Source organism: Oncorhynchus keta, chromosome 34, assembly GCF_023373465.1.
Source record: "Oncorhynchus keta strain PuntledgeMale-10-30-2019 chromosome 34, Oket_V2, whole genome shotgun sequence".
In the NCBI taxonomy this organism is placed as follows: domain Eukaryota; kingdom Metazoa; phylum Chordata; class Actinopteri; order Salmoniformes; family Salmonidae; genus Oncorhynchus; species Oncorhynchus keta.
In genome coordinates, this window is record NC_068454.1 from 10,903,316 (window position 1) to 10,924,319 (window position 21,004).

At 44.4% G+C, this 21,004-nt stretch overlaps 1 long non-coding RNA gene across 1 annotated transcript in view; it reads left to right on the plus strand.

Annotated features, from left to right (window-relative positions):
* Positions 1-17,765, plus strand: part of LOC127914986 (uncharacterized) — a 24,594-nt gene extending 6,829 nt beyond the window's left edge. The window contains exons 2-3 of the long non-coding RNA XR_008089742.1: positions 7,040-7,172; positions 17,137-17,765. This is a non-coding gene — a long non-coding RNA (uncharacterized LOC127914986). The remainder of the gene's footprint in view (positions 1-7,039; positions 7,173-17,136) is intronic.
* The last annotated feature ends 3,239 nt before the right edge of the window (positions 17,766-21,004 follow it).

A 21,004-nucleotide genomic window follows, 5' to 3' on the forward strand; every position in this document is an offset into this window, starting at 1 on the left:
TTAAAGGTTAGGGTTAGGGTTAAAGGTTAGGGTTAGGGTTAGTGATAGGATTAAAGGTTAGGGTTAGGGTTAAAGGTTAGGGTTAGGGTTAGTGTAGTGATAGGATTAAAGGTTAGGGTTAAAGGTTAGGGTTAGGGTTAGTGATAGGATTAAAGGTTAGGGTTAGGGTTAAAGGTTAGGGTTAGGGTTAAAGTTTAGGGTTAGGGTTAGTGATAGGATTAAAGGTTAGGGTTAGGGTTAAAGGTTATGGTTAGGGTTAGTGATAGGATTAAAGGTTAGGGTTAGGGTTAAAGGTTAGGGTTAGGGTTAGTGATAGGATTAAAGGTTAGGGTTAGGGTTAAAGGTTAGGGTTAGGGTTAGTGATAGGATTAAAGTTTAGGGTTAGGGTTAAAGATTAGGGTTAGGATTAGTGATAGGATTAAAGGTAAGGGTTAAAGGTTAGGGTTAGGGTTAGTGATAGGATTATAGGTTAGGGTTAGGGTTAAAGGTTAGGGTTAGGCTTAGGGTGAAAGGTTAGGGTTAGGGTTAGGGTTAAAGGTTAGGGTTAGGGTTAAAGGTTAGGGTTAGGGATAGGGTTAAAGGTTAGGGTTAGGGTTAAAGGTTAGGGTTAGTGATAGGATTAAAGGTTAGAGTTAGGGTTAAAGGTTAGGGTTAGTGATAGGATTAAAGGTTAGGGTTAGGGTTAAAGGTTAGGGTTGGGGTTAAAGGTTAGGGTTAGGGTTAGGGTTAGGGTTAGGGTTAAAGGTTAGGGTTATGGTTAAATGTTAGGGTTAGGATTAGGATTAAAGGTTAGGGTTAGGGTTAAAGGTTAGGGTTAGGGTTAAAGGTTAGGGTTAGGGTTAAAGGTTAGGGTTAGGGTTAGGATTAAAGGTTAGGGTTAGGGTTAGGATTAAAGGTAAGGGTTAGTGATAGGATTAAAGGTTAGGGTTAGTGATAGGATTAAAGGTTAGGGTTAAGGTTAGGATTAAAGGTTAGGGTTAGGATTAAAGGTTAGGGTTAGTGATAGGATTAAAGGTTAGGGTTAGGGTTAAAGGTTAGGGTTAGGGTTAAAGGTTAGGGTTAGGATTAAAGGTTTGGGTTAGGGTTAGGATTAAAGGTTAGGGTTAGTGATAGGATTAAAGGTTAGGGTTCGTGATAGGATTAACATTTACATTACATTTAAGTCATTTAGCAGACGCTCTTATCCAGAGCGACTTACAAATTGGTGCATTCACCTTATGACATCCAGTAGAATAGTCACTTTACAATAGTGCATCTAAATCTTAAAGGGGGGTGAGAAGGATTACTTATCCTATCCTAGGTATTCCTTAAAGAGGTGGGGTTTCAGGTGTCTCCGGAAGGTGGTGATTGACTCCGCTGTCCTGGCGTCGTAAGGGAGTTTGTTCCACCATTGGGGGCCAGAGCAGCGAACAGTTTTGACTGGGCTGAGCGGGAACTGTACTTCCTCAGTGGTAGGGAGGCGAGCAGGCCAGAGGTGGATGAACGCAGTGCCCTTGTTTGGGTGTAGGGCCTGATCAGAGCCTGGAGGTACTGAGGTGCCGTTCCCCTCACAGCTCCGTAGGCAAGCACCATGGTCTTGTAGCAGATGCGAGCTTCAACTGGAAGCCAGTGGAGAGAGCGGAGGAGCGGGGTGACGTGAGAGAACTTGGGAAGGTTGAACACCAGACGGGCTGCGGCGTTCTGGATGAGTTGTAGGGGTTTAATGGCACAGGCAGGGAGCCCAGCCAACAGCGAGTTGCAGTAGTCCAGACGGGAGATGACAAGTGCCTGGATTAAAGGTTAGGGTTAGGGTTAGGATTAAAGGTTAGGGTTAGGGTTAGGATTAAAGGTTAGGGTTAGTGATAGGATTAAAGGTTAGGGTTAGTGATAGGATTAAAGGTTAGGGTTAGGGTTGGGATTAAAAGTTAGTGATAGGATTAAAGGTTAGGGTTATTGATAGGATTAAAGGTTAGGGTTAGTGATAGGATTAAATGTTAGGGTTAGGGTTAGGATTAAAGGTTAGGGTTAGGGTTAGGGTTAGGATTAAAGGTTAGGGTTAGGATTAAAGGTTAGGGTTAGTGATATGATTAAAGGTTAGGGTTAGGGTTAGGATTAAAGGATAGGTTTAAAGGTTAGGGTTAGGGTTAGGATTAAAGGTTAGGTTTAGGGTTAAAGGTTAGGGTTAGGGTTAGGATTAAAGGTTAAGGTTAGGGTTAGTGATAGGATTAAAGGTTAGGGTTAGTGATAGGATTAAAGGTTAGGGTAAGGGTTAAAGGTTAGGGTTAGGGTTAGGGTTAAAGGCTAGGGTTAGGGTTAGGGTTAGGATTAAAGGTTAGGGTTAGTGATAGGATTAAAGGTTAGGGTTAGGGTTAGGATTAAAGGTTAGGGTTAGTGATAGGATTAAAGGTTAGGGTAAGGGTTAAAGGTTAGGGTTAGGGTTAGGGTTAAAGGCTAGGGTTAGGGTTAGAGGTTAGGGTTAGGGGTAAAGGTTAGGGTTAGGGTTAGTGTTAAAGGTTAGGGTTAGGGTTAAAGGTTAGGGTTAGTAATAGGGTTCAAATAAAAGAAGAACCTCCGATGCCCAGAGCCACAGGTCACAGTTCAAGCCCATCCTCAAACCCATCCCCAACACCCTAGCTCGATGCCACAGTTCAAACCCATCCCCAACACCATAGCTCGATGCCACAGTTCAAGCCCATCCGCAACACCCTAGCTCGATGCCACAGTTCAAACCTATCCCCAACACCCTAGCTCGATGCCACAGTTCAAACCCATCCCCAACACCCTAGCTCGATGCCACAGTTCAAACCCATCCTCAAACCCATCCCCAACACCCTAGCTCGATGCCACAGTTCAAACCCATCCTCAAACCCATCCCCAACACCATAGCTCGATGCCACAGTTCAAACCCATCCCCAACACCCTAGCTCGATGCCACAGTTCAAACCCATCCCCAAGACCCTAGCTCGATGCCACAGTTCAAGCCCATCCCCAACACCCTAGCTCGATGCCACAGTTCAAACCCATCCCCAACACCCTAGCTCGATGCCACAGTTCAAACCCATCCTCAAACCCATCCCCAACACCCTAGCTCGATGCCACAGTTCAAACCCATCCGCAACACCCTAGCTCGATGCCACAGTTCAAACCCATCCCCAACACCCTAGCTCGATGCCACAGTTCAAACCCATCCCCAAGACCCTAGCTCGATGCCACAGTTCAAGCCCATCCCCAACACCCTAGCTCGATGTCACAGTTCAAACCCATCCTCAAACCCATCCCCAACACCCTAGCTCGATGCCACAGTTCAAGCCCATCCCCAACACCCTAGCTCGATGCAACAGTTCAAGCCCATCCCCAACACCCAAGCTCGATGCCACAGTTCAAGCCCATCCCCAACACCCTAGCTCGATGCCACAGTTCAAGCCCATCCCCAACACCCTAGCTCGATGCAACAGTTCAAGCCCATCCCCAACACCCAAGCTCGATGCCACAGTTCAAGCCCATCCCCAACACCCTAGCTCGATGCCACAGTTCAAGCCCATCCCCAACACCCTAGCTCGATGCCACAGTTCAAGCCCATCCCCAACATCCTAGCTCGATGCCACAGTTCAAGCCCATCCCCAACACCCGAGCTCGATGCCACAGTTCAAGCCCATCCCCAACACCCTAGCTCGATGCCACAGTTCAAGCCCATCCCCAACACCCGAGCTCGATGCGAGCCTTTTAGATGGTAACAGACACCTTAGTCAGCGGTTGGAAATAAAATGCCACGCCGTGCCATAATTTCAACATTATAAATATGGCTGGACAGCACATCATCCACTGAAGTTCGGCCTGGGATTTACTCAAAACGGTTTGCCAGACCATTCTACGACACAGCAAAACATATCTCAACAACAGCATCAGTTCATTTCAACAGTGGCACTTTAACCAGACAAACGCAACCCTGCCTCTAAAAGACTGGTCAACAGACCTGACCCTGATGTCACAGTCCATTGAAGTCCCCTCACACCTTGCCCAATAATACTGGCAAAAAGGCCTGATGTTCGCACCCATTGATTTCTGAAGGGAATGACTGAGAGAGATAGACTACAGCTATTAGACTACAGCTATTAGACTACAGCCTAAAGCAAACTATAAATGTTGTCATATGACTTCTGCAGTGGTTTCAAATGTCAGAGAATGAAAAGAAAAATAAATTCATACCAGGGAAGTTCAGATGAGAAAACGGGTTAATTTATTCAGGGGATTTCACAATATGAATGCAATGTCTCTGATTGACAACTCAAATCTGAACTACTGATATAAGTAACAACGTTTCACATATTCACCATCACATGATCACTCTCACCGGGGAAATTGAGTGGCTGACAAAAGAGAAAGGGACAGTGGGGAAAAAAACTATTTCCTATCAGAGAGAGAGAGAGAGAGAGAGAGAGCAGGAGAGAGAGAGAGAGAGAGAGAGAGAGAGAGAGAGAGAGAGAGAGAGAGAGAGAGAGAGAGAGAGAGAGAGACAGAGAGAGAGAGAGAGAGAGAGAGAGAGAGAGAGAGGGAGAGAGAGATAGAGAGAGAGAGAGAGAGAGAGAGAGAGAGAGAGAGAGAGAGAGAGAGAGAGAGAGAGAGAGAGAGAGAGAGAGAGAGAGAGAGAGAGAGAGAGAGAGAGAGAGAGAGAGAGAGAGGAGAGAGAGAGAGAGAGAGAGAGAGAGAGAGAGAGAGAGAGAGAGAGAGAGAGAGAGAGAGAGAGAGAGAGAGAGAGAGAGAGAGAGAGAGAGAGAGAGAGAGAGAGAGAGAGAGAGAGAGAGGAGAGAGAGAGAGAGAGAGAGAGAGAGAGAGAGAGAGAGAGAGAGAGAGAGAGAGAGAGCAGGAGAGAGAGAGAGAGAGAGAGAGAGAGAGAGAGCAGGAGAGAGAGAGAGAGATGTGCAGTTGTTTCTTAATGTCTAATGTGATGGTAATGCCCCTTGTTATCCTCCGCTGTAAAGACATTACTGCCCAACGGAGAATGAAGAGATTGGGGGAGATGTAGAGCGATGGAGGAGAGATGGGGAGGGATGGAGGAGAGATGGGGAGGGATGGAGGAGAGATGGGGAGGGATGGATGAGAGATGAGGAGGGATGAAGGAGGTGTGAAGGAGAGAGTAGAGATGGAGGAGAGATGAGGAGGGATGGAGGAGAGATGAGGAGGGATGGAGGAGAGATGAGGAGGGATGGAGGAGAGATGAGGAGGAATGGAGGAGGCGTGAAGGAGAGAGTAGAGATGGAGGAGAGATGAGGAGGGATGGAGGAGAGATGAGGAGGCGTGAAGGAGAGAGTAGAGATGGAGGAGAGATGAGGAGGGATGGAGGAGGTTTGAAGGAGAGACTGGAGGTGGAGGAGAGATGAGGAGAGATGGAGGAGAGATGAGGAGGGATAAGGGAGGCGTGAAGGAGAGAGTAGAGATGGAGGAGAGATGAGGAGGGATGGAGAAGAGATGAGGAGGGATGGAGGAGGCGTGAAGGAGAGAGTAGAGATGGAGGAGAGATGAGGAGGGATGGAGGAGAGATGAGGAGGGATGAAGGAGGCGTGAAGGAGAGAGTAGAGATGGAGGAGAGATGAGGAGGGATGGAGGAGAGATGAGGAGGGATGGAGGAGAGATGAGGGGGATAAGGGAGGCGTGAAGGAGAGAGTAGAGATGGAGGAGAGATGAGGAGGGATGGAGAAGAGATGAGGAGGGATGGAGGAGGCGTGAAGGAGAGAGTAGAGATGGAGGAGAGATGAGGAGGGATGGAGGAGAGATGAGGAGGGATGAAGGAGGCGTGAAGGAGAGAGTAGAGATGGAGGAGAGATGAGGAGGGATGGAGGAGAGATGAGGAGGGATGGAGGAGAGATGAGGGGGGATGGAGGAGAGATGAGGAGGGATGGAGGAGGCGTGAAGGAGAGAGTAGAGATGGAGGAGAGATGAGGAGGGATGGAGGAGAGATGAGGAGGGATGGAGGAGAGATGAGGAGGGATGGAGGAAAGATGAAGAGGGATGGAGGAGAGATGAGGAGGCGTGGAGGAGAGATGAGGAGGGATGGAGGAGAGATGAGGAGGGATGGAGGAGAGATGAGGAGGGATGGAGGAGAGATGAGGAGGGATGGAGGAGAGATGAGGAGGGGTGGAGGAGAGATGAGGAGGGATGGAGGAGAGATGAGGAGGGATGGAGGAGAGATGAGGAGGATGGAGGAGAGATGAGGAGGGATGGAGGAGAGATGAGGAGGGGTGGAGGAGAGATGAGGAGGGATGGAGGAGAGATGAGGAGGGATGGAGGAGAGATGAGGAGGGATGGAGGAGAGATGAGGAGGGATGGAGGAGAGATGAGGAGGGATGGAGGAGAGATGAGGAGGGATAGAGGAGAGATGAGCAGGGATATAGACTGGGTAAAGATTTGTGGTAATATATATTTTTTCAATTCAAAACTATTGACATTAGAATTACATTATGTGATAGTATTATACATCTACACAGCCCAGTAGATCAGTCTCATTCAAGTCTAATTCAAGGAACCAAATGTGGTTACACGGCTGACTGCAGAAAAAAATGTAGGCTTGTCATATTCTGGAAAACATGTAACCTTATCATTTCTTTCTGTAAAATCGTGTTATTCGGAAAAGTGGACTTTCCTGAAAACGTGCATGTGTCTGTGGACACGCGCACGCACTACACGCACACGGATCGCAGCAGGGACGGCCCCTGGTAAAAGGGGGATTTATTGCTAGCTGGGGGTCGTCGTCAGGGCGAGCGAGGGACGCGCCTATATACAGGCTGAGGTGAATGGGAAGCTATGCTGAAGCAGGAAACTCAGTGGCATTTCCGACCGATTCAGTATGCACACGGCGAAAAGCCCCGCGGCCAGTCAGCGATAAGGGGAGAGGGGAAATGACTTGCAGGAGTCGCAGATGACTGAGTGATGAGATCATTAAGTGCATTCGCGATGAGAAAGTCAGTAGAGAAATTCCGTTGCTAGAGAAAGTCCGTTGCTAGAGAAAGTATTTTTCAGCCTTTGGTGATGTTTTTTTGTTGTTGTCGCGTTCTGGTTTTTGTAGCATGTAACTGCCGAGTGTCGCGCCATGGAAAGGTGTCTGCAACCCCGGGCTCCCTCCTGCATGACTCTTGGCGTTTGCAACAGCAAGGAGCGGAAGAAGACAACTCGAGTCCGGGGAGACAGACAACCACAAGGTAAGCTACAGCTGTCGACTGTGTATATCATCTTAATACTTCGGATATATAGTATTGAGCCTATTGTTTTATTTGCTACGTTTTTTCACATTCATAAGATTGGTGTTTAGATAAGTGCCATTATTTTGTTAGGTCTACAGTTAGGCTATCATAATCTAGAGTTTGCATTGTGTGAAAGACCAGAAGAAGCATGGCATTGCAACAGTGTGTGGTCTGCCTTGGTTCTATCATTGTAGACTGTGCGTGTGTGCGCGCGCGCGTGCGTGCATATGATCTCTGTGTGTTTTCCCTTTAAGTTGCTGGAGGGGTGGTATGCAAGTCGAGCTAGATGTGTGTGTGTGTGTGAGGGGGGGAGAGATCTGAGAGTGTGGTTGGGTGCAGACAGGATCTCTGTGTGTGTTTTCCCTTCTTTAAGTTGCAGGAGGAGGGGTGGTATGCGAGTCGTGCTGTGTGTGTGCGTGTGTGGGGTGGTATGCTTGCTGGGCTGGTGGAAATTCCTGTGTGTGTTTTGGAATGTGATTACCCTGGGGGAGACACCGTGAGAGAGAGGGAGAGAGGGAGAGAGAGAGAGCAGGAATAAACCAACATGATTTGATTCCATTAATGGTAGATGTGATATGACTGACTTACAGGTGACTTTTGTATTTCAAATAATGATAATAGTTATCAAATCAAAATCAAATCAAATGTATTTATATAGCCCTTCGTACATCATCTGATATCTCAAAGTGCTGTACAGAAACCCAGCCTAAAACCCCAAACAGCAAGAAATGCAGGTGTAGAAGCACGGTGGCTAGGAAAAACTCCCTAGAAAGGCCAAAACCTAGGAAGAAACCTAGAGTGGAACCAGGCTATGAGGGGTGGCCAGTCCTCTTCTGGCTGTGCCGGGTGGAGATTATAACAGAACATGGCCAAGATGTTCAAATGTTCATAAATGACCAGCATGGTCAAATAATAGTAAGGCAGAACAGTTGAAACTGGAGTAGCAGCATGGCCAGGTGGACTGGGGACAGCAAGGAGTCATCATGTCAGGTAGTCCTGGGGCATGGTCCTAGGGCTCAGGTCCTCCGAGAGAGAGAAAGAAAGGAGAGAATTAGAGAACGCACACTTAGATTCACACAGGACACCGAATAGGACAGGAGAAGTACTCCAGATATAACAAACTGACCCTAGCCCCCCGACACAAACTACTACAGCATAAATACTGAAGGCTGAGACAGGAGGGGTCAGGAGACACTGTGGCCCCATCCGAGGACACCCCCGGACAGGGCCAAACAGGAAGTATATAACCCCACCCACTTTGCCAAAACACAGCCCCCATACCACTCGAGGGATATCTTCAACCACCAACTTACCATCCTGAGACAAGGCTGAGTATAGCCCATAAAGATCTCCGCCACGGCACAACCCAAGGTGGGGGCGCCAACCCAGACAGGATGACCACAACAGTGAATCAACCCACTCAGGTGACGCACCCCATCCAGGGATGGCATGAGAGAGCCCCAGTAAGCCAGTGACTCAGCCCCTGTAATAGGGTTAGAGGCAGAGAATCCCAGTGGAAAGAGGGGAACCGGCCAGGCAGAGACAGCAAGGGCGGTTCGTTGCTCCAGAGCCTTTCCGTTCACTTTCCCACTCCTGGGCCAGACTACACTCAATCATATGACCCACTGAAGAGATGAGTCTTCAGTAAAGACTTAAAGGTTGAGACCGAGTTTGCGTCTCTGACATGGGTAGGCAGAGCTCTATAGGAGAAAGCCCTGCCTCCAGCTGTTTGCTTAGAAATTCTAGGGACAATTAGGAGGCCTGCGTCTTGTGACCGTAGCGTACGTGTAGGTATGTACGGCAGGACCAAATCAGAGAGATAGGTAGGAGCAAGCCCATGTAATGCTTTGTAGGTTAGCAGTAAAACCTTGAAATCAGCCCTTGCTTTGACAGGAAGCCAGTGTAGAGAGGCTAGCACTGGAGTAATATGATCACATTTTTTGGTTCTTGTCAGGATTCTAGCAGCCGTATTTAGCACTAACTGAAGTTTATTTAGTGCTTTATCCGGGTAGCCGGAAAGTAGAGCATTGCAGTAGTCTAACCTAGAAGTGACAAAAGCATTGATACATTTTTCTGCATCATTTTTGGACAGAAAGTTTCTGATTTTTGCAATATTACGTAGATGGAAAAAAGCTGTCCTCGAAATGGTCTTGATATGTTCTTCAAAAGAGAGAAAAGGGTCCAGAGTAACACCGAGGTCCTTCACAGTTTTATTTGAGACGACTGTACAACCATTAAGATTAATTGTCAGATTCAACAGAAGATCTCTTTGTTTCTTGGGACCTAGAACAAGCATCTCTGTTTTGTCCGAGTTTAAAAGTAGAAAGTTTGCAGCCATCCACTGCCTTATGTCTGAAACACATGCTTCTCGCGAGGGCAATTTTGGGGCTTCACCATGTTTCATTGAAATGTACAGCTGTGTGTCATCCGCATAGCAGTGAAAGTTAACATTATGTTTTCGAATAACATCCCCAAGAGGTCAAATATATAGTGAAAACAATAGTGGTCCTAAAACGGAACCTTGAGGAACACCGAAATTTACAGTTGATTTGTCAGAGGACAAACCATTCACAGAGACAAACTGATATCTTTCCGACAGATAAGATCTAAACCAGGCCAGAACATGTCCGTGTAGACCAATTTGGGTTTCCAATCTCTCCAAATGAATGTGGTGATCGATGGTATCAAAAGCAGCACTAAGGTCTAGGAGCACGAGGACAGATGCAGAGCCTCTGTCCGATGCCATTAAAATGTAATTTACCACCTTCACAAGTGCAGTCTCAGTGCTATGATGGGGTCTAAAACCAGACTGAAGCATTTCGTATACAAGTATCATAATCCATCATCATATCTTTGTGAGATATAATTATAATAAAAAAGCAGTTCAAGGAACAAATCAAGTATTAGTGTGTGTGTGTGTGTGTGTGTGTGGGGGGGGGGATCTGAGATTGTGGTTGGGTGCAAACCATTTGTAACAGGTCAGGTGTTTGAAAGGACATTTAACCATTGGTCCAATTGGTCAAGTGTTTAAAAGGACATTTAACCATTGGTCCAATTGGTCAGGTGTTTGAAAGGACATTTAACTATTGGTCCAATTGGTCAAGTGTTTGAAAGGACGTTTAACCATTGGTCCAATTGGTCAGGTGTTTGAAAGGACGTTTAACCATTGGTCCAATTGGTCAGGTGTTTAAAAGGACGTTTAACCATTGGTCCAATTGGTCAGGTGTTTGAAAGGACATTTAACTATTGGTCCAATTGGTCAGGTGTTTAAAAGGACGTTTAACCATTGGTCCAATTGGTCAAGTGTTTGAAAGGACGTTTAACCATTGGTCCAATTGGTCAGGTGTTTGAAAGGACGTTTAACCATTGGTCCAATTGGTCAGGTGTTTGAAAGGACGTTTAACCATTGGTCCAATTGGTCAGGTGTTTAAAAGGACGTTTAACCATTGGTCCAATTGGTCAGGTGTTTGAAAGGACATTTAACTATTGGTCCAATTGGTCAGGTGTTTAAAAGGACATTTAACACTTGACCTGTTACAAATGGTTTGTTACTTATTTCAAATGGTTTTATGCAAAGACTGCTATTCCTCTGTCTTCAGATTAGAAGATCAAGGGGCAATGCAGTTAAAATTGTGCTTTTTTTAATGATATTTCCACACTTTTAGATCGAAACAACACTGAAACTGTGAAAATAATGTGCCCTTTAGTATAAGAGCTGTCTAAAAACAAGTTTTTGGCCCAGATGATGACATTACAATCTGATATAATTATAATAGACCAATGACAGTTTATCTTGATGTGCATATATCCTCCTACACGGTTGTTGGCCCTGCCCTGTCATATTGACATTCCATTCCTCATTGTTGGCAGCGTGCACTTATGCTACCAAAGACCAAAATATATCTGTATTTAGGCCTACTTCCACTTTAACCTTTCACTGCAGTGGGCTAAATCATGGTCACAGTTTCTTGGTAGTCTTAAAAACATCTACTTTTAAACAAAAGTATACATTACATTTTACATTTAAGTCATTTAGCAGACACCTCACAGATATTGTTATGGGCTTACTTTATTTTTTAATGAATTATGAAATTATGAAAAATATGAGAAACATTCCACCCATGATGCCACTAGAGGGCGATTTGATCAATTGACTGCATTAACAGGCTACAGCAATGAACGAAAGCAGAACAGATGTGCGGTAGCTGTCTGCAAAGCAGCAATTGTTTCTTAGGCAGTGGATTTGCTAGCAGCATCCTTCATCAAAGTTCTTTCCCAACAAGCAGCAGCAGTCAACAGCAACGTTTCAAAAAGTACATCTCAAAATAGTTATTCTTCTAGCTAACTATTATTATTAAAAGCAAAGGACATTATATTGTTGTGCTGCTGCTAGCTAACGTTAGCTTAGCTAGTTAGCTAGCTACTATTCTCGACCTCAACTAGGATAGCTAGCTAGCTAGCTACTGACCTGATATTTATATTAACATAGGGTACCTGTAGCTAGCCTAGCTACATAAAAAGTGATATCAGAATCGTAAAAGGGAAACGCTGCCCCAGTGCCAAGGTAGAAGGTGCCTTCTCACAATGTAAACAATGTTCCTGCATAGCCAGCTACACTTTTCCTCTGTTTGTTTATTTATTTGTTTGTTTATTTGGATCCCCATTCGCAAATGATGGAAGAGTGCTTTCTGTTTTTCTCCTGCAAAATCTCTTGAACGGTAGGAGCTATAATTAATTTTTTACCTTTTATTTAACTAGGCAAGTCAGTTAAAGAACACATTCTTATTTATGGCCTACACCAGCCAAACCCGGGCAACGCTGGGCCAAATGTTTGCCGCCCAATCACGTACGCTTGTGATACAGCCTGGAATCAAACCAGGGTGTCTGTAGTGACATCTGAAGCACTGAGATGCAGTGTCTTAAACCGCTGTGCCACTCGGGAGCCCGGAAGCTACTGTTATTAGCTGTGTGCTAATATTGCCCCATTCCTGAATGCTAAGATTCTCAGGAACACTAATCTGTTTTCCTTTACAATGCTCTCAAGCTGTGCAGGGCTCGTTGGAGCAGAGAGTGGACATGACCGGGCATAATCAGACTGGGGAGGACAGCACCACATAATTGAACGCATTTCTGTTATTTTCTACACAAAATGATTGCCTGGTGATCTTCTGATCACGTCACATTAACTTTCTGAATATTCCAGTCACTTCAAATCATATGTCCTTCAGACTGAAATGCTGTCAAAGTACTGTCATACTGTCTGACAAAGTACTGTCTGATAAGTACTCTCTAACTGTCTGACAAGTACTCTCTGATTGTCAGACAAAGTACTCTCTGATTGTCAGACAAAGTACTCTCAGATTGTCAGGCAAAGTACTCTCAGACTGTTAGGCAAAGTACTGCCAGACTGTCAGACAAAGTACAGTCAGACAAAGTACTGCCAGACTGTCTGACAAAGTACTGTCTGACAAAGTACTCCCTGACTGTCTGACAAAGTACTGTCTGACAAAGTACTCCCTGACTGTCTGACAAAGTACTGTCTGACAAAGTACTCTCTGACTGTCAGACAGAGTACTCTCAGACTGTCAGGCAAAGAACTCTCAGACTGTTAGGCAAAGTACTGCCAGACTGTCAGACAAAGTACTGTCAGACAAAGTACTCCCTGACTGTCAGACAAAGTACTGTCAGACAAAGTACTGCCAGACTGTCAGACAAAGTACTGTCAGACAAAGTACTGTCAGACAAAGTACTGCCAGACTGTCAGACAAAGTACTGTCTGACAAAGTACCCCCTGACTGTCAGACAAAGTACTGTCAGACAAAGTACTCCCTGACTGTCAGACAAAGTACTGTCAGACAAAGTACTGCCAGACTGTCAGACAAAGTACTGTCAGACAAAGTACTCCCTGACTGTCAGACAAAGTACTGTCAGACAGTCAGACAAAGTACTGTCAGACAAAGTACTGTCAGACAAAGTACTGTCAGACAAAGTACTGCCAGACTGTCAGACAAAGTACTGTCTGACAAAGTACCCCCTGACTGTCAGACAAAGTACTGTCAGGCAAAGTACCCCCTGACTGTCAGACAAAGTACTGTCAGACAAAGTACCCCCTGACTGTCAGACAAAGTACTGTCAGACAAAGTACTCCCTGACTGTCAGACAAAGTACTGTCAGGCAAAGTACCCCCTGACTGTCAGACAAAGTACTGTCAGACAAAGTACCCCCTGACTGTCAGACAAAGTACTGTCAGACAAAGTACCCCCTGACTGTCAGACAAAGTACTGTCAGACAAAGTACCCCCTGACTGTCAGACAAAGTACTGTCCAGACTGTCAGACAAAGTACTGTACCCCCTGACTGTCAGACAAAGTACTGCCAGACTGTCAGACAAAGTACTGTCAGACAAAGTACTCCCAGACTGTCAGACAAAGTACTGTCAGACAAAGTACTGCCAGACTGTCAGACAAAGTACTGTCAGGCAAAGTACCCCCTGACTGTCAGACAAAGTACTGTCAGACAAAGTACTGCCAGACTGTCTGACAAAGTACTGTCAGGCAAAGTACCCCCTGACTGTCAGACAGATTACTCTCTGACTGTCAGACAGATTACTCTCAGACTGTCAGGCAAAGAACTCTCAGACTGTTAGGCAAAGTACTGCCAGACTGTCAGACAAAGTACTGTCAGACAAAGTACTCCCTGACTGTCAGACAAAGTACTGTCAGACAAAGTACTCCCTGACTGTCAGACAAAGTACTGTCAGACAAAGTACTGCCAGACTGTCAGACAAAGTACTGTCAGACAAAGTACTCCCTGACTGTCAGACAAAGTACTGTCAGACAAAGTACTGCCAGACTGTCAGACAAAGTACTGTCAGGCAAAGTACTGCCAGACTGTCAGACAAAGTACTGTCAGACAAAGTACTGTCAGACAAAGTACTGTCAGACAAAGTACTCCCTGGCTGTCAGACAAAGTACTGTCAGGCAAAGTACTGCCAGACTGTCAAACAAAGTACTGTCAGGCAAAGTACTGTCAGGCAAAGTACTGCCGTACTGTCTGACAAAGTACTCCCTGACTGTCTGACAAAGTACTCCCTGACTGTCTGACAAAGTACTGTCTGACAAAGTACTCCCTGACTGTCTGACAAAGTACTGTCTGACAAAGTACTGCCAGACTGTCTGACAAAGTACTGTCTGACAAAGTACTCCCTGACTGTCTGGCAAAGTACTGTCTGACAAAGTACTGCCAGACTGTCTGACAAAGTACTGTCAGACAAAGTACTCTCTGACTGTCAGACAAAGTACTGTCAGACAAAGTACTGCCAGACTGTCAGACAAAGTACTGTCAGGCAAAGTACTGTCAGACTGTCAGACAAAGTACTGTCAGGCAAAGTACTGCCAGACTGTCTGACAAAGTACTGTCAGGCAAAGTACTGCCAGACTGTCTGACAAAGTACTGTCTGACAAAGTACTGTCAGACAAAGTACTCCCTGACTGTCTGACAAAGTACTGTCTGACAAAGTACTCCCTGACTGTCTGACAAAGTACTGTCTGACAAAGTACTGCCAGACTGTCAGACAAAGTTTCAATATGCTGTATTACTTTTTTCAGAGAGTGTAATGGTTGGACCATGTCCTATAAACGATTAGTAGGAATTGTCAATGGGTAGGGGCTATGGGTCTATCTGTGATGGACTGTATGACTATTTTAACACACATTTGTAGTGTGTGTAGTGGCAGTGGTAGCCTAGTGGTTAGAGTGTTGGACTAGTAACCTGAAGGTTGCGAGTTCAAACCCCCGAGCTGACAAGGTACAAATCTGTCGTTCTGCCCCTGAACAGGCAGTTAACCCACTGTTCCTAGGCCGTCATTGAAAATAAGAATTTGTTCTTAACTGACTTGCCTGGTTAAATAAAATAAAATAAATAAAATAAAAGTGGTCACCAACCATCTTCCTGGAGATCTATTCTCTGGTGGATTTTCACCCCAACCATCACAAATAACAACAGATGCTGCCAAAGACGTTGTTGTTGAGAAGCTAGGTGTAGTTGAGAAGCTAGGTGTAGTTGAGAAGCTAGGTGTAGTTGAGAAGCTTGGTGTAGTTGAGAAGCTTGGTGTAGTTGAGAAGCTTGGTGTAGTTGAGAAGCTTGGTGTAGTTGAGAAGCTTGGTTTAGTTGAGAAGCTTGGTGTAGTTGAGAAGCTTGGTGTAGTTGAGAAACTAGGTGCCGTTGTGAAGCTAGGTGTCGTTGAGAAGCTAGGTGTCGTTGAGAAGCTAGGTGTCGTTGAGAAGCTAGGTGTCGTTGAGAAGCTTGGTGTCGTTGAGAAGCTAGGTGCCGTTGTGAAGCTAGGTGTCGTTGAGAAGCTAGGTGTCGTTGAGAAGCTAGGTGTCGTTGAGAAGCTAGGTGTCGTTGAGAAGCTAGGTGTCGTTGAGAAGCTAGGTGTCGTTGAGAAGCTTGGTGTCGTTGAGAAGCTAGGTGCCGTTGTGAAGCTAGGTGTCGTTGAGAAGCTAGGTGTCGTTGAGAAGCTAGGTGTCGTTGAGAAGCTAGGTGTCGTTGAGAAGCTAGGTGTCGTTGTGAATCTAGGTGTCGTTGTGAATCTAGGTGCCGTTGTGAAGCTAGGTGCCGTTGTGAAGCTAGGTGCCGTTGTGAAGCTAGGTGTCGTTGAGAAGCTAGGTGTTGTTGTGTGTGCGTGTGTAGTAAGTTTGAAATACTACCTCTTCCACCTTTCACAGATTGTGCATAGTAATGTCACTATTGGAGAAAGCTGGTGACGACAATGTAGATAAAAGCACGAGGTATTTAACTTTCTACCATCGATCACTACTCTGGGGCCGCTCTGGACCTCCTACCTGATTATGTTTAGCTAACACCCTCTAACTTTCACCATCAACTGTTTTCATCCCACAGGAACACCTTACAGAGCTTTAGCACATGTAAAACAATAACTTGAGAAGATACTTCTCAAATTTGTATCCCTGCGCCCACACAATCGGACTGAGCTTTTCAGGGACCCAAGGAGGCTCAGGGAAATAAATGATAAAAAATGTATTTTGAGGTAAAAATAAACATATAGTTATTTATTTGACATGAAGTGATGATTTAGAAATTTATAAAGACATCATGGGGGCTTTAATATTGAAATCATGCAACAGCCAGGGGACATCTGTGAGACACCTGCAACAGTCTCATGTCCCAGACACCATGTGATTATACTACAGCCAGGGGACATCTGTGAGACACCTGCAACAGTCTCATGTCCCAGACACCATGTGATTATACTACAGCCAGGGGACATCTGTGAGACACCTGCAACAGTCTCATGTCCCAGACACCATGTGATTATACTACAGCCAGGGGACATCTGTGAGACACCTGCAACAGTCTCATGTCCCAGACACCATGTGATTATACTACAGCCAGAGGGACTTGAATTGTAAGATTTTAACATTTACCAAAAGACACATTATGAAATAAACAATATGAAAAAAATAGCCTCCATCTATTTATAATAGAACAAAATCAAGATGGTTTATACCTAAATGTTTCTTAAAACATATTATGGATGAGTTTCTTCATCTAGTCATAGAGAATGGGCCATTTTAAATGATGTAAAACAGTGTTTTCCTCACATAAGTGGACAGATGATGAGGTAAGGGTTGTGTTTGGGTTGTTCCCTGGAGGAGCTAACTAATTGTTGGAACTAGATGGGGAACTGGAAGGACAGAGACTGCCCACAGTCGCCCACACACGAATGTTACATATTCCAATGAGCAATCTGGTCCGTCGGTATACCAAGACACTTCACACGATGAGAATTGATTATGCAAGTGATTGTGAACATAAACAAGTCTGTTTTTTGTTAAATAATTCCAGAACATCTCATTATAATATTATGTATTATATAATGTTCTCTATTGCCTGTTTTTCAGAAGCTGAAATCGCCATGGTGAAGATGATTGACAAGGTGAAGATGATTGACAAGGTGGAGATGATTGACATTGGTCATCCATTCTTCTACCGGTAAGATACTGGTCCTTCCATCTGTCAAAGAGAGCTTCTAGAGGAATGACGTTGTCCTGTGTGTTCAGGCCCTCCGATGTAGACCCAAACATCTTGATTCCTAAAAACTATACCTGTTATAGATTTTACTATTGTCTTCAAAGAGGGAAAATATCTGTGGAAGTATTGTACCAATCTAGCTCTCTCCCTATACATTCATTCACTTTCACTTGGTGACTTTCTGTATCTATTTAGTGAATTATTTCACCATTTCTGCAGTTTTCGGTCGAGAATGTTCAATGTCTAATTCAGTACAAGGGTTGCACTTACATTCAGAGGATCCCCTACTCATTCTCTCATTATTTAATTCTGTCATTCTCTGTGTTCTCATTCTATCATTCTCTCAGTTCTCTCATTATTTAATTCTGTCATTCTCTGTGTTCTCATTCTATCATTCTCTCAGTTCTCTCATTCTTTCACTCTGTCATTCTCTGTGTTCTCATTCTATCATTCTCTCAGTTCTCTCATTCTTTCACTCTGTCATTCTCTGTGTTCTCATTCTATCATTCTCTCATCATTCACTCTGTCATTCTCTGTGTTCTCATTCTCTCAGTTCTCTCAGTTCTTATTTCATTCTTTCACTCTGTCATTCTCTGTGTTCTCATTCTATCATTCTCTCAGTTCTCTCAGTTCTCTCATTATTTCATTCTGTCATTCTCTGTGTTCTCATTCTATCATTCTCTCAGTTCTCTCAGTTCTCTCATTATTTCATTCTGTCATTCTCTGTGTTCTCATTCTATCATTCTCTCAGTTCTCTCATTCTTTCACTCTGTCATTCTCTGTGTTCTCATTCTATCATTCTCTCAGTTCTCTCATTCTTTCACTCTGTCATTCTCTGTGTTCTCATTCTATCATTCTCTCAGTTCTCTCATTATTTCATTCTGTCATTCTCTGTGTTCTCATTCTATCATTCTCTCAGTTCTCTCATTCTTTCACTCTGTCATTCTCTGTGTTCTCATTCTATCATTCTCTCAGTTCTCTCATTCTTTCACTCTGTCATTCTCTGTGTTCTCATTCTCTCAGTTCTCTCATTCTTTCACTCTGTCATTCTCTGTGTTCTCATTCTCTCATTCTCTCAGTTCTCTCATTCTTTCATTCTGTCATTCTCTGTGTTCTCATTCTATCATTCTCTCAGTTCTCTCATTCTTTCACTCTGTCATTCTCTGTGTTCTCATTCTATCATTCTCTCAGTTCTCTCATTCTTTCACTCTGTCATTCTCTGTGTTCTCATTCTCTCAGTTCTCTCAGTTCTCTCATTATTTCATTCTGTCATTCTCTGTGTTCTCATTCTATCATTCTCTCAGTTCTCTCATTCTTTCACTCTGTCATTCTCTGTGTTCTCATTCTATCATTCTCTCAGTTCTCTCAGTTCTCTCATTATTTCATTCTGTCATTCTCTGTGTTCTCATTCTATCATTCTCTCAGTTCTCTCAGTTCTTTCAATCTGTTCTTCATCTGTTTTAACATAATACCTCCTACAGTGTGTCTAATCATCAGATCATAAGTCATGAATCTTGAATTCTTTTGAGAGGGACTGGATGCTATTTAGCTCTGGCAATAAAAGCTATCTGAGTGATTTAGCTCCTGTGAGTACATGTCTACCAAGAAGGACAGCAGAGGACTAATGGTTTGTCTGAATGTGAACTGAATTCAAAAGGCATAGTGATTCGCACAGTACACACACACACACACACACACACACACACACACACACACACACACACACACACACACACACACACACACACACACACACACACACACACACACACACACACACACACACACACACACACACACACACACACACACACACACACACACACACACACACACACACACACACACACACACACTCAGCCCACACACTCCCCCGTGTTTCCCCTGCCTCTGCTCTCCTCAGATGTAAGACACATGACATTAAAGGGGAGCTCTCAGTGTGGGTTCCTCATGTGGGTAGAGTGTATATGTCTGTGTGGGAGAGGGAATGAAAGCCAAAGCTCCAGAACCGCAGGCCCATGCTCGCTGTATGTGTGCCCCACCGGAGGCTCTCATACTGGGATATGCTTACTCCCACGCCGGGGTAGAGGCTGGGGCTGAGTGGGAGAGGGAGTGGGAGGAGATGACAGAGAGAGAAAGGGAGTGGGAGGAGAGGACAGAGAGAGAAAGAGAGGAGAAAGGGAGTGGGTGGGAAGAGTGGGTAGAGGTCGGTGAGTCAGTTGGAACTGCTGCCTCGAATAAGTGAGCTCTCTGCCTTACAACATATAGAAGGTGTTTTAGCTAGCGTACACACACACACACACACAGAATCTAAATGCAGTTGCTGCATTGAACATTGTACGTGTATTGTGCATTTTGTGCATTTCTCCAGGTTTCAGTCTCATTGAAAAGCTAATGTGAAAAGATTTTTACAGAAAAAGCAGCCAACAAGTGCTCAGCATATGTGGGAACTCCTTCAAGACTGTTGGAATAGCATTCCAGGTGAACTTGGTTGAGAGAATGCCAAGAGTGTGCAAAGCTGATTTGAAGAATCTTAAATATAAAATATATTTAGATTTGTTAAACACTTTTTTGGTTACTACATGATTCCATATGTGTTATTTCATAGTTTTGATTTTTTTTTCACGATTATTCTATAATTTAGAAAATAGTATATAATAAAGAAAACCCCTTGAACGAGTAGGTATTTTGAAACGTTTGACCGGCAGTGTACAATACATTAGAGGGTTTGTCATCCTGTCTGTCTGCATTCTACATCTCTTCTCAGGCAGATGTTACAGCTCAGAACACTGTTGGCAGAATACTGTTCTGAGTCCTTTGTGTTCTCACACTTTTCTCACACTTTACCCTGTGACCTCTATGTTCTCACAGGGCTGTGACGTAATTAAGCAATAAGGCACGAAGGGGTGTGTGGTATACGGCCAATATACCACGGCTAAGGGCTGTTCTAAAGGACGACACAAAGCAGAGTGCCTGGATACAGCTCTTAGCCGTGGAATATTGGCCGTATACCACAAACCCCCGAGGTGCCTTATTGCTGTTATAAACTGGTTACCAACGTAATTAGAGCAGGAAAAATACATGTTTTGTCATACCCTTGATATACGGTCTGATATACCACGGCTGTCAGCCAATCAGCATTCAGGGCTCGAACCACCCAGTTTATAATAAATTATATATATATATATATATTTACAGTTGAAGTCGGAAGTTTACATACGCTTAGGTTGAAGTCGTTAAAACTATTTTTTCAACCACTCCACAAATGTCTTGTTAACAAACTATAGTTTTGGCAAGTCGGTTAGGACATCTACTTTATGAATGACACAAGTCATTTTTCCAGTGGGTCAGAAGTTTACATGCACTAAGTTGACTGTGCCTTTAAACAGCTCGGAAAATTCCAGAAAATGATGTCATGTCTTTAGAATCTTCTGATAGGCTAATTGATATAATTTGAGTCAATTGGAGGTGTACCTGTGGATGTATTTCAAGGCCTACCTTCAAACTCAGTCCCTCTTTGCTTTACGTCATGGGAACATCAGAAGAAATCAGCCAAGACCTAAGAAAAAAATGGTAGACTTCCACAAGTCTGGTTCATCCTTGGGAGCAATTTCCAAACACCTGAAGGTACCACGTTCATCTGTACAAACAATAGTTTGCAAGTATAAACACCATGGGACCACGCAGCCGTCATACCGCTCAGGAAGAAGATGCATTCTGTCTCCTAGAGATGAACGT